This window comes from Epinephelus fuscoguttatus, linkage group LG19, assembly GCF_011397635.1.
Source record: "Epinephelus fuscoguttatus linkage group LG19, E.fuscoguttatus.final_Chr_v1".
Taxonomy (NCBI): domain Eukaryota; kingdom Metazoa; phylum Chordata; class Actinopteri; order Perciformes; family Serranidae; genus Epinephelus; species Epinephelus fuscoguttatus.
In genome coordinates, this window is record NC_064770.1 from 1,613,125 (window position 1) to 1,617,301 (window position 4,177).

The window sequence follows — 4,177 nt, forward strand, 5'->3', positions numbered from 1 at the left end:
ATGTTGAAATTACCCATAAAGACCAAAACCAAATTTTATTATTTTTTTTTTTTTTACCAGGATGTTTATTTCTGCTGTAAAGTTGGACATTTTAACATGGGAGTCTATGGGGACCAACTCACTTTTGGAGCCAGCCTCAAATGGACTTTTGATGATCTGCAGTTTTTGGTACTGGCACATTGGCTTAATTTTTCGTGCTCTGAAGTTGCCACTCAATTTCAACTGGTTAAAAGGACGAGGTGAGCTATGATTGTTCACATATAACCCTTACGAATGAAATCAAGTCATTTTATGGCATATATAACCTTTCAGTCACAAGATAGGAACTTAAATCACTTTTCGGCAAGTGTAAAATTACATTTTTTGGGTTGAATTGCCCCTTTAAAGATATTTCAACTGGTATAAAGGACTTGGTGAGCTATAATCTGTCACATATAACCATCATGAATAATAATACTTTCTTAAACGTATCTAAAACTAAGGAGTTGATTTTTGATTTTAGCCCTAATAGAGACACAGCCAAGGAAAGCATTATTCACAATGACACTGTGGAAAGGGTTACCTCATACAAATATTTAAGTACCTCTTTTTATTAACATCTTAAATTTGTTGTAAACACTGCAGATATTGCGAAGTGAGGGCAACAGAGAATTCACCTGCTCCATAAACTAAATCCCTTTTCCGTCAGTCCCATCATCCTCTGCCATTTCTAACAGTCTTTTATTGACAGCCTCCTGTATTTTTCATTTATCTGCTGATTTCACAGCCTTATATTGAAAGACTGAAACAGTGTAAATAGAACTGTTAAAAATCTGCTCTAAAATCACACGAGTGACGCAAAGGAACTTCCTGGTTTTTGCAATTAGCAAATCCGTCCGAAAGCCACAAGTATTTCAGCTTCTACTGGACATGTTCTTGGACATGTTCTTGCTATGACAATATGACGAATATGATTGACATAAATGCTTATTGGCATGTGCTCTTTACATTACATTGGCATATACTATCATTGACTCCAGGTAGTGTGTGAATCATCTGGTTTTTTGCTTACATGGTCATTCTTAGCACTATAAATGTGTGTGTGTCTGGTCTACTTGGACAGATTTGCTTACAGACAGAGAGCAGCAGGTCCATGGAGAGAAAGCAGGCCACCACCTGCACCTAACACTTGTTTCCCCTCTGTCACTTATACTGTATATTACCATTATATTCATCTCACACTCCATTACTCCAGCGGAATGATGGACGGTTTTATGGGTTAAAAATGTCAGGCATAGATCTAGAAACATAGATGCCTCATTGGCTGCTGGATCAGGCATCAGTATTGCTAAAATATTGGAGAGTGCAAGACTTGCCTGTAAACAAACTGAAGTAAACAGGGCAGCTGCGGTTTTTCTGGATAAAAAGCACTATAACATTTATATTTCTCAACTGATTGCAGTGATTCATGTTTGCATCCATCTCATTCCAGTGGGTGCGATATCTCAAGAACACCTTAAGAGATTTTTTTCAAATTTGGCACAAATTTCTTCTTGGCCTCAAGAATGTGCTGATTATAATTGGGGGATCAAAGGTCAAGGTCACTGTGACTTTAGAAAACACATTTTTGGCCATAAGTCAGGAATCACTTCGCTATTTATGACAAAACTTCACACAAATGTCTAACAGGATAAAACGATGTAGTGCTGACATTTTAAGCCCAAAAGGTTATCAGCTTTACTGTGACATCATAATGTCTTGCAAAAACACTTCTCTGGAAGTGCTAGTGGTACTTTTCGTGGTTGGTTAGGACGGTGGTGGCGTGTGGCTGCAGGCCATCATCAGGATGAGGAAATCAACTCATCAGTTTGTAAACTCTCCGTCTGCCGACTTAGAGCTAGATAGCAAGGTCAAGGTTTTCACATGTAAACATCAGGAAACATCGAGGGAGGATGAAAAAGTTGACCTCCAGCTTAACTAGCATCCTGCTAGCCATTGTACAGACATTTGAAAATAAACTGGACAACCTCTGTGCTGCATCAGTTCTGACAGCATATCAGGAACTGGAATATCCTTTCATTTACTGAAACTTGGCTAAATCCTGGATAGGTGACTCTTTTTCTGGATGCCGATCTGACAGAGCAGAGGACTCTGAGAGAGAAGGAGAGGAGGTGTGTGCTTTACGGTGAATAAGGACTGGTGTAACATTGGGAATGTGAGGTGTGGTCCTGGTCCTGTGGATCACTGCTATATGACGTTCGGAGGTGGCTTGTTGCAGTCAGGATGTGTGGACAATTGAAACATGGACAATTCTGATGCAGCCAACAATGTAAGAAGACACACAAATGGACTAAATGACAGCACACAGGTTAAAGGAGCTGATGGGATCACATTTCACTGGTGTTGTACCTCATATAACTCCATGTGTTAGTTGATTTCACACTCTTGTTACAAAGATAAATCCTTGTTGGGCTTTTTTAAATGGTGTTTATTCAGTTATAAAGCAAGTTTTCCTTAAAATCACCACTGTCCTAAGATCCTGTTTTCATGTGGGCAAATGGTCGAAATGAAGTCACGATGTGACTCAACGTCTCTTGGACCTGTTGGCCTTAAAGTCACAGAGAGTTCCCAGAAAGTTGTCCATTAATTTATTTCACTAATGGCCTGCTTTAATCACATTTAACATTAGTGACAGTCTTAGACTTAGCTGGCTAGGTTGTGCATGCTAATGTTAAATGAGATCAAAGCGAGCCATTACATAAATTGCGATGTGAAATGTGTACTTCAAATACGATCGTCTGATCCCAGTGTCCAGTTCATCCTTTTCATAGCTGTTATCCACCTGTGTCTACGTTCATGGTAATGATCAGGAGGAAAGCTGTGCCACAATATTCTGCTAACCCTCTCCCATCTATTTGTACACCGTATTATCGCACTAGATTGCACCATGTTTAGGATGTTAATCTTGTATTTTCTTGTTTACTGATCAGGTTCAAATAGACGCTGTCTGTGTTTTGCAAACCAGCAACTACATGTTGTCACTGTGATGTCAGTGTATTAACTCCTATAAGCCAGTTACTCAGACATGCTAAGGAGTTTTCATTAGAGCAGACAAACTTAATGAGAGTGTAAGACACTAGAATTACTGCCTTTCTGTCGTATGCCTCTGCGAACCAGTCAAGTTGGTGGAAGAGGAAGAAGTTACAGTTTACATCCCTGTCAGTCTAGATTCATATGTAGCCATGACAATGCTTTAAATGTTGCTGCAAAGAAGCTGCATATTCTAGGACATAGATGCTTTATTTTTATTTGTATTTATTTTTGAAATAATCAGGGCGTTAAAGGGTTTTTTTGGGGGAGTTTTTCCTTATCCGCTGTGAGGGTCCAAAGGACAGAGGGATAGGGATGTTGTATGCTGTAAAGCCCCGTAAGGCAAATTGTGATTTGTGATATTGGGCTTTATAAATAAAATTGATTGATTGAATTGAGTACATATTAATAAACACTTTCGTGTAAATATGCAGGATTATAGCCAGTGGCTAATTTCCATCCTTTGTCCCTAGGCAGGTTGGTGTTAACAATATACATTCAATAAAACAATAATGGTGAAAAGTACAATAGGCAGACTAACAAACAATAAACCATGTTACTCATAACAAACCAGAAATTAAGTGACCATAGGAATTTGGATTATTACGTTCTAAAGTGCTTGAGTGCTAAAGTGCATTAGTGTTGAGATTTACAAGACAAGAATTGCACGTTGCCCATTTCAAAGTGCTGATTATATATCTCCCTATTTCACAAGTTTGTAAAGTGCTGGTGTAAATTTCATATTGCCCTATTGCACATATTTTGCACACACAGACGTGTTTGCAGGTATAATTGCACAGGTTACAAAGTGGGGTAGAGCACGCACATCCAAGATATTACAGGTGCAGGACCAACAAGCAAACGGACGTTTTTTTTTTTGTTGTTTTTTTTTTGAAAAAAAAAAGGGGGGTGAAGTCCGCACACTGTTGTAGCTCCTCAAATGTTTATGATAGAAGATCACATTTCGATCACATGGATCTTCGTCAGGATAAAGGACAAAGGAGACACCTTGCTCATATAAGATATTGGTCCCACCCCCGAATCAAGCCAGGGATGCAGCTCAGGTGAGGCAAACCAAAAAAACACATACAAATCAACACAAATCAAT

General features: G+C 38.8%; 1 long non-coding RNA gene across 1 annotated transcript in view; it reads left to right on the top strand.

The window, feature by feature from the left end:
* Nucleotides 1-2,463, top strand: part of LOC125878893 (uncharacterized) — a 4,044-nt gene extending 1,581 nt beyond the window's left edge. Inside the window, exon 2 of the long non-coding RNA XR_007447817.1 lies at nt 61-2,463. This is a non-coding gene — a long non-coding RNA (uncharacterized LOC125878893). The remainder of the gene's footprint in view (nt 1-60) is intronic.
* The last annotated feature ends 1,714 nt before the right edge of the window (nt 2,464-4,177 follow it).